Here is a 10080-nt window from a genome sequence, read left to right on the forward strand (position 1 = left end):
GTCTTGTTCACACTCCCTTTGCAAAAGTAGTTGGTCCTCATAAACTTGTGCAGGTGTGAGAGGTGTAAGGACCTTACGTTTGCCATCGTGCAAAAGTGTGTACTTATTTGCTCTTCCATCGAATGTGACGTGTTTGTCGAATTGCCAGGGCCTTCCCAAAATGATATGTGTAGCATGCATTGGCACCACGTCGCACACGATTTCATCAGTGTAAGTACCAATGGAAAAGGGAATGCGTGCTTGCTTGAAGACTCGTACTTCACCATCCTCACTTAGCCATTGGAGGCAGTAAGGGTGTGGATGCCTGGTAGTGGTGAGTCCTAGACTTTCAACCATGAGCAAGCTGGCCACGTTCGTGCAACTCCCACCGTCGACGATGAGACTACACACTTTGTCGCCTACCTTACAGCGGGTGTAGAATAGGTTTTCGCGTTGTAGCTGCTCGTCCTCTTTGACGCGGTCGGTTAACACTCGTCGTGCTACCAAGCAACCTACTTCGCCACGTGTAGGCGAGCATGCCTCCCCAGCTGGCTCTACTTCTAGGCAGTCGTCTTCGACCAGTTCGGGCATGTCCTCACATTCGTCATCATCCGACACGATTTCGCCAGTGTGAGTGATCAGCATTACCCGTTGGTTTGGACATTGAGATTGAATATGCCCAAACCCTTGGCACTTAAAACACTTGATGTCCCTACTCCTAGCTTTAGGAGTCTCTTGCGGTGCCTTTGGGGTAGACCTGGACACATCAGAAACCTTGTTAGGTGTAAAATAGGCATTACGGGTAGAAGCATTACCTTGGAAGCGGTTAGAATAGGTTGGTGTTGTCGCATTTCCAACTTCGTGGGTCACTCTTCGTGGTTGGTTGCCTTTCCACGAGGTGGTGGTAGGAGATTGGAAAGTACGGGCTCCCCGTCTTAATTTCTTCCCCCGTTCGGCCTTAATGGCGAGTTCTAGAAGGTCGTGCATGTCCAAATAATGTTGAAGCTCCAAGGCATCCTGAAGGTCAGGATTGAGACCCCTAAGAAACCTAGCCATTGTGGCTTCGTTGTCTTCTTGAATGTTGGCCCTCATCATGGCCATCTCGATTTCCTTGTGGTAATCCTCCACACTCATGTTGCCTTGCGTGAGTGTTTGAAGCTTAGAGTGGAGATCACGATTGTAGTAGCTAGGAACAAATCGCTTGCGCATTAGTGCCTTGAGTTCTCGCCAAGTCCGGACACGTGGTTCTCCCATCCTCCTCCTCGTGGTCCTCACTTGGTCCCACCAGACTAGTGCGTAGTCGGTGAACTCGACGGTGGCAACCTTCACTTTTTGCTCCTCGCTATAGTCGTAGCAGTCGAAGACCATCTCGATACGGCCTTCCCACTCCAAGTAAGCCTCAGGGTCACTTTTGCCCTTGAATGCGGGAACTTGAATTTTAAGCCCCTTGATTTCGTTTTTGGGCATGTCCCTTGTAGGCCTCTCGGGTCGCTCCTCATCCTCACTAGCGGAGTAGTCTTCGCCATTTGTTTCTTTGGTGCCATGGTTACTCCGGTTATGGGACCTAGAACGAGAGCCTCGCGTAAGGCTCCTAGACAACTCCTCAAAACGAGTGTGTAACGTCTCCATTTGTTGCTCACTGATTCGTTTGAGCTCATGCCTCATGGCGGTGAACAATAGAGAGTAGTCTTTTGATGGTGGTTGTTGATCTTGCTCCATGTCTCTTTTGTGCCCCTGCAAAGGTTAGTAACAAGCAAGAAAGTGCAAATATAATCCTCACTTCACTCCCTGAGTGTATCTCTCGCGCTCGTGTATAGTGCTCAAGTCACTCTATAAAACTTACCAAGTACCTTACCTGTTGGTTTAGGTAGTTGAGTAATGTTGCTCGAGTCCAATAATTGTCTCCAACTTTTCCCACAAGAGTAAACAAGAGTGAAGGATGCAAGTGGATGATATTTTGGTGAAGGAAAGGACGGTTTTGGAAGGCTTAAAGGTGGTGGACAGATTTGGAAATATTGCCAAGAAAGGAAACTCTAAGAATTCCTAAGATGTAGGAGTGGTTTCCTAAAAAGGATGATAAAATATAGGAGGATATCCTAAAATGGAGGAGAAAGTGTAGGAAGGTGTCCAAGTGTTATCCAAGTGTGGTACTTAGTCTCCTAAACTAAGTTAGAAAACAAGTTAGAGTTGGTAATCCCCTTGAAGTCCTTCTTTAAGCAACTTCTAATCCCCCCCCAAACAGATTCGGTTCCCTCTCTCTCCTTTTACCGCAATTTTCCAGAATTCTTCCCTTTATTCCCTTCCCAAAGTCGGCTAAACTCCCTATAAGACTCCCTCTTCACAGCCGCAATTTACCCAAACAATTCGGCTCTCCCTCTACTCCAAGAACAAGAAGTTCGGCCCTCTCTCCTTCAAGGCAGATTCGGTTCTTGTGACTCCAGAAATTAACTCTTGTGATTCCAGAAATTCGGCTCTAATGGGCTCCCAAGGGCATGCGAGTGATGCTACTCAAGAATCCCCCAAGAAGTTCACCCCTCAACCAAGAAAGCCACGTATAGATGCAAGGTCTTACAAGAAACTCTTTGTGCGAAGGGAAGTGCAAGTGTTTAAAGTTCAAGATAATCAAGAACCTCAAACAAAGGTTGCTCAAGTGATCAAGGCTCAAGGTAACCAAGAATTTCAAGAAGAGGTTGGCCAAAACTTTTGAATTCCTTTTTTTCTTTTCTTGATGTAATTTTTCTGGTTGGCCAAAAACTTTTGAATTCTTTTCTTTTCTTGATGTAAGTTTTCTGGTTTGAAACAAGAAATAACAAGACAGATTTGACAACAAAGAGTTACGGCTTCCTTCTTGGTTTCTTGTTGGCCGAATGTTCTTCTTGTTTCCCTCTTGCCTTTTGCGTTTCTGTTTTTTTTTTTTTTTTAAACTTAACAACTGCAACTAAACCTGGACGGAAGAAAGGTTCACAAACCAGATTTCTGGGCAGCTCTACTTACTATAAAGAAAGGTTCACAAACCAGATTTCTGGGCAGCTCTACGTCACAACTAATCAGCCAAAAACTCCAAGATTTCCCAAGAACTCCCAAGAACTTCAAGATTTAATTCCAAGAACTCAAGAAACCCTAGATGGTTGTAGTTTCCTTCAAGATTCTCAACTCCAACAAGTTTTAACCCCAAATCAGTTTAGACAAGATAAGTAAACAACTTGAATAAGCTACTAAGATTTGGACAGATTTAGCCACAAGGCAAAGCCCTAGCCGCAACTTGGAACCCTAGCCGCAACTTGCTTCTTCTTTTTTTTTTTTTATTTTTTTTGCAGATTCGGCAAGGCTAATTGCTGGGCAGAATGGATGTCACTAGAGTATGAAATCTGGGCAGATTGGGACTATCGACAATAACACACAACTGTCCAGAAATTGACGCGACAAACAACGAGAACTAGCGGACAGAATTTTTTTTTCTCTTTGACAAGCGATGCAAACAGATTTTGTGTGTTTTGTTTTTTTGTTTTTTTTGACTAACAAAGCAGCAACGGACAGACTTGAAGACACAAACGGACGGACTCAATTAAGAAAAGCAATGACCAGAATTTCTAGACATCAAACGAAAGGAAACGGCACAACAAAATACCAAAGCTAGCGAACAGAATTTTTTTTTAACAAGGCAGCGGAATTAATGAAAACTAAGACACAACTACGGATATAACGGAAGATACCTCCACCAAAGCTCTGAAGCCAACTGATACGCTCCTCGATCCACGGTCGAGACACGTAGCACGTTTGCCCAAGGATCTAGCGGGGATGTCCTACGCTTGGTGTGCGGAACCTCTAACCAAACGGACAACACGATTTGATTTGAAGGTGGTAGACGACACTCCGATGAAGGTGAATACTCCAGGGGAATAGGTCGGATGAACAATCAAGGACAGGACGCGAGATTGCTCAATAACCCTTGCCAAGCAAGTTAAAAGGCTCGAATTCTCTTTGAAAGAAAACGAATGCACTAAGAATTTTATTCATCAAAAACTAAGTTTTAACCTTACAAGACTAGCCTATTTATAGGCTTAATGAAATAACAAAACCCTAAAGAAACCTAAAGGGGAGGTCGGCTACCTTGTCATCAAGGTGGGCCGGCCCATGCCTTCTACGAACAACGAATCCAACTAAATTGAAAACAATGACTAAGGCCCTACTCGGCCGCTTCGTAAGGAGGCCCACTGGGGTCTTCTTGGGCTTGGACCAAAGTGTAAGTTGCTTGATTGACCCTCTCCAAGCCTTCAATATCTCTATAGGCTCCATGTTGATCGTGGACAGCTCGAACAAGGGCTTGGAGTGATTCCTTGAAAAGCTTGGCCCGTGCACGTGTGACTGGGCCCAATGGAACTTGGACTGGGCCCTGGCCCGGGTTCACATCACAATTTTTGGTGTGGAATTAAATGATGAAATGCAACATATGGTCAAAGCATTGTAGTCACTCCCATTTACTTCTCCAAGGTATAAATGTGCTCCCCTTTTTATACCTGAATCTTATAAAAAATTATTGTCTTCTGTTGTGCAAGCACCGTAAGTGGAGCTTAAACCTCTACCAAGTCATCTGAAATATGCCTATCTAGGCGACAAAAAAACTCTACCAATCATCATTTCTACACAGTTGTCACTCAATCAGGAGGATAAGCTGATTCAACTTCTTAGAGATCATAAGGAGGCGATTGGATGGATAATTACAAATATCAAAGAGATTTGTCCTTCATTATGCATGCACTGGATCAGGTTCGAAGAGGATGCGAAGCCAGTAAGACAAGCATAGAGAAGATTAAACTCGTTAATGATGGAAGTGGTGAAGAAGGAAATACTCAAACTTTTAGATGTGGAAATAATCTTCACTATTTCTGATAGTCAGTGGGTAAGCCCTATTCAGGTGGTTCTAAAGAAGGTGGAAGTAATGGTAGAAGCGAACCAAGAAGGCGAAATGGTTCCAATATGAAAGCCTATTAGATAGTGCCAGTGTATTGATTACCACAAGTTGAATGCAGTAACTAAGAAAGACCATTTCCCTCTTCCCTTTATTGATCAAATGATTGCAAGATTGGCTAGGCGTACTTAATATTGTCTTTTAAATGATTTTGAGATTACTTTCAAATTGTAATAACGCCAGAGGATCAAGAGAAATCACCTTTATATGCCTATTTGGTACTTATGCTTACCAATAGATGCCTTTTGGGCTATGTAATGCTCCTGCTACTTTTCAAAGATGTATGGTGAGTATCTTTTCTAACTATGTGGAGAAAGTAATAGAGGTGTTTATGGATGATTTAAGTGTTTATGGTGACAGTTTTGATGATTGTCTTAATTATTTAACTTTAATCTTGAAACGGTGTATAGAAACTAATTTGGTGCTCAATTGAAGAAAATGCCATTTTATGATCAAGTACCACATAGTTTTGGGTCATGTGGTGTCATCTAGGGGTATTGAAATAGATAAACCCATGATAGACCTTGTGTTTGCTTTACCTTACCCCGCGAATGTACGAGATGTGCATTTTATTATTGGGACACGTAGGTTTTCATTGAAAGTTTATCAAAGACTTCTTGCAAATTGGTGCACCATTGTTTAAACTTTTGCAAAAAGATGTGGCATTCAAGTTTACTAACAATTGCAAGAAGGCATATGATAGATTAAAGGAGCTTTTGACATCACCACCCATCATCTAACCTCCGGATTGGAGTTTCCCATTTAAGATAATATGCAATGCGAGTGACTATGCAGTAGGAACAGCATTGGGGCAAAGAATTGGCAAAGTAGCACATGGGATCTATTATGCTTCAAAAAACTTAAATGAGACTCAATTGAATTACTCCACGATAGAAAAAAATTATTAGCTGTAGTTTTTGCTTTGAAAAAGTTTAGGTATTATTTGTTGAGTGCCAAAGTAATCATTTATTTTGATCATGCAGCAGTACTTGTTGACAAAGAAGGAGGCCCAAATCGAGGTTATTAGATGGATCTTACTTCTACAAGAATTTGACTTAGGAATAAGAGAAAAAAAAGGAGCAGAGAATTTAATTGCTGATCACTTGAGTCGTATACCTACGGTTAAAGAGAATCTTCCATTGAGGGAGATTTTTCCTAAAGAGCAACTACTTTCTGTCAATTTATTTACTCCTTGGTATGCTAATATTGTGAATTACTTAGTCACTAATCAAGTACTTGTAGGTTGGACAAAGGCTAAGAAAGATAAATTGAAGAATGATGCCAAGTACTACATATGGGATGATTCCTACCTTTGGAGACAATGAACAGATCAAGTCATAATGATCTCTATCTTTGGAGACAATGTATAGATCAAGTGGTACGAAGGTGTGTAAATGAGAGTGAATTTCATTCTATTTTAATTTTCTATCATTCTTTTGCATATGGAAACCACTTTGAATAAAAAAGAACAACTCGTAAAGTGTTGAAGAGTGGGTTAGAAAGTTCTTCTCTATCACTCCAGACTTAAGCTTTTCCAAGTAAATTGCATTTTCGTTGGATGTCTTTCATTATGACGCAATGGAAATTCAAAACTTAAGGACAAAAAAGAAGTTTGCAGTGAACGGGCATCATTTCAAGCCTTATTATGAATGGTTTCAAGTGGAAGAGGTAGAGTTGATGCACTTTGAGAATCCTATCTACACAACTTGAGGATATGTGGCCATGTCTAGCCAAGGACACTAATTAGGAGGCAATCCAATTCTTTTTTAGTTTTTTATTTACTTTTATTTTAGGTTTATTTTGTTTTGTGCATTTGATTTGGAGTTAGTTATTTTGGAGGACAGAAAACTACTATCAGACAAGGCGCACCGTGCTCAAACTGACGAATGAGTTCTTTTCACAAGTTCATAAATTTCAACAAGATTATTGGTTGACAGGCCATGCCTACGCATTTGAGTCACACTGCAGTTTAGCAATACTTAAATTTTTTTATTAGAAGACCTACATATTTTGGGCATGCCCAAATCTAGATTGTCTAAAGTCTTTGCCTAAACGTACTTTTGGGAAAAAAAATTATTTGGAAAAATAAAAAAAATATTTTCAACCCTAATTTCTTTTTCTTTCTTTCTTTCGTTCTTTCTTTTTCTTTCTTCTTCTTTCCTTTGCCTTCTTCCAGCAATACAATCACACATTCCTCACCACCATCATTGCTGCTTGTCGTGGGAAGTTCATAGGGAGCTGTCATCATCTGTTTTCCTTCACTGCTAGTCTCTTCCATCATCTTCTCATTACCAATTCGCTCCTCCTCATTTAGTTACTTCACCATTGGTCGCGGTTGTTGTAGTCGAACGTCGTCGGCCGATCCTCGTCGTCCACCATTCATTGGTTATTTCTTGTTGCCGGTTGTTGTGGCTGTCACTACCATCCATCTTCACCATCAGTGTTTGTCATCATTTCCAACCACTGCTCTAGCTCTTCGTTCACCGTTCTACTGCTGCATTTTATTCTTTTTCATGTTCACAAATCGCCGTTGTTTGCTAGAGTTGCTCGCTAGAGTTGCTCATTTTGGAGGTAATTTGACCTTTTCAAGGGACATTGACAAGAAAAGATATGCAATTTGTTGTGAGCAGAGGAACATTCCTTGTAAGTATATCCATCCACCTACACATGACTCTTTGAAGACTGCTAATGTGCTTGAGGAGATGTTTACTTCAATTGGGTGGCGTAATTATATTGCCATTAGGTGTCCCGCTTCTGTTGAATTGACTAGGGAATTTTATACACCTTGGTTCTTCTTTGTATGGTGCATGATGAATAATATTAAGGTCACTCTTAGGTGTTGGTTGGCTACACAATTTCGGTCAGTGCTTTCTAAGGAAAACAAACTATTGATTCTTGGTTTTTATACTCATTTGGTAGTGAATTTATGAGTTCTTAATCCTACTAATCATGATTTGCATTGGCTTGTACTATGGAGCCTTTGGAATTAGTGTGTTTGGAAAAAAATGAGAATTGTGGAGCAGCTTAATGGTGAGTTCCATTTTACTCCGTTGGGTCCTAGACGGACTCAACCTCATAGGGGTCCTTCTTAGATGGTTGGTGCTATTGGGAATGAGGCCCGGCCTTCTACATCTGCACCGCCACCATCGTTATCATGGGACATAGGGTTTTGGGGTCTCTATGAGCAGATTAGGCAAATAGGTGATCGTCTTTCTTGACTCGAGGTGTACATTTCTAAGATGACGCAAAACTTGGTGGCCTACTTTTATCATGTTGGTTCACCCCACCTTTTGCTTCCGATCCTTAGCCATGTTGTTCTCTCCTCCAAGTTTAGGGAAGTTTTGTTATTCCCTTTCTTTTTCTTGTATTTTTTTATTTCTTACATTAGGGACAATGTAAGATTACGGTGTGAGGGGGGGGCTAAGTTAGACAGCTGTCTTTTATTGTTCCAAATTTCTTAACTAGAATTTCTTAGCTAGTTTTTCATTTTGGCTATGATGAATGTATGCAATCAAGATGCAAGTATGAATAGCAAATTTATGCTAGCAAAGTATCTTATTTTTATTGATGATGGATTTGAATGATGAATGTGCTGGATTTGATAAATGTTAACCCTTTGTTAGATTTTGAACCTTTTAACGAGCATTTCATCTATATTTTGCCTTATTTTCATTTGTTGAGTGGTTATCGTGCATGGTTTTGTCATTCTAGAACTTGCTATGTTATGCATGTCGAGACCACATTTTTTAATGAATTTTATGAATGAAAATGACAAGGGCACATAGGATTAGCTATCTTTAACTTTCTTAAAGACTGGCCATTATTTTGTTGACCATTAGTGAGCCATATTTGAGCCTTTAACCCTTTCTTTGTTTAGTAGCCGCAATTATTACCGAAGACCTCTTTTTAAACTTTCTTGTCCAATCTTGTGTCAAAGTGTTGTCTTAATTTTACTACATAGAGACCTAATGTGTTGATGAAAGGCACTGAATTGAAACTAGCAAGTGTTGTCAAATGAAGTTTACTTGAATGTGGCCGCAATTGTTACCGAAGACCTCTTTTTAAACTTTCTTGTCCAATCTTGTGTCAAAGTGTTCTCTTAATTTTACTGCATAGAGACCTAATGTGTTGATGAAAGGTACTGAATTGAAACTAGCAAGTGTTGTCAAATGAAGTTTACTTGAATGTGTTTATGTTTCCAAAAAAAAGAAAAAAGGAAAAAAGGAAAGAATGTGACGCCCCCACTTCTCCTAAGGGCGAACCCAAGGGTATCCGCGGAACGCCTGCCCAACTCTCGTCGGGGCTCACTACAATCCATAATTCAAAACTAGAAATACTTCAAATATTTTTAATATACATTTAAAGTACTCCAAAACATTTCATACTTAAAATTAGTTAACCTTCAAGCTTAAATACAACCCAAAAGAATATGTACTACAGTCATTGCTATAATACAATTTAAAGTCTCCAAAAAAAAAAAATAACTTAGTATTATTCGCGAGCACTCTCGATCTTGAACCCTGTTAAGGAAAACAAATGCGTGGAATGAGCTAAACAGCCCAGTGAGGTTCCAAAACATGTAAGCAGTTCTAATAAATCAAGTAAATTAAGCATAGCACATGTTTGGTTCACGGTTTCACATTGGCACATTAAAATGAGACATTTATCATTGTATAGAATTAAACACACAATAAAAGGATACGGTGTTCACGTGGAACCATTTCGGTCAGTTTCACCTTATAACTCCAGTAATTCCCCCGGTTGTCTGGCCATCGCCTTATTCCTCCAGTGGTAATACTCGAGTATACCAAAACGGTGGCCCAGGGTTCCAACCTACCCGACCGAACACAGTCCTGGCTCGAGCAGGTTAGTAACCAAGGGCAGGGCCCAGTTCAGTTAAGAGCTTACAACATGCACAAGTAATCAAATAAACCGGTAAACGGTAGAAATTCACGATTAAACGGTAGAAATTTATTATTTTAGTAGGTCAAGTGTGATAAAGTACACACTCACCTTTAAAACGGTGAAAAATTACATAGGAGCAATTATAGGGAGCATTTAACACTTAAACACTCAAGAATTATGAAGTAAACATGTAACAAAACTATTCAAGTCCCAAACACCTACAAGAA

This window comes from Coffea eugenioides, chromosome 9 (assembly GCF_003713205.1).
Source record: "Coffea eugenioides isolate CCC68of chromosome 9, Ceug_1.0, whole genome shotgun sequence".
NCBI classification, from domain to species: domain Eukaryota; kingdom Viridiplantae; phylum Streptophyta; class Magnoliopsida; order Gentianales; family Rubiaceae; genus Coffea; species Coffea eugenioides.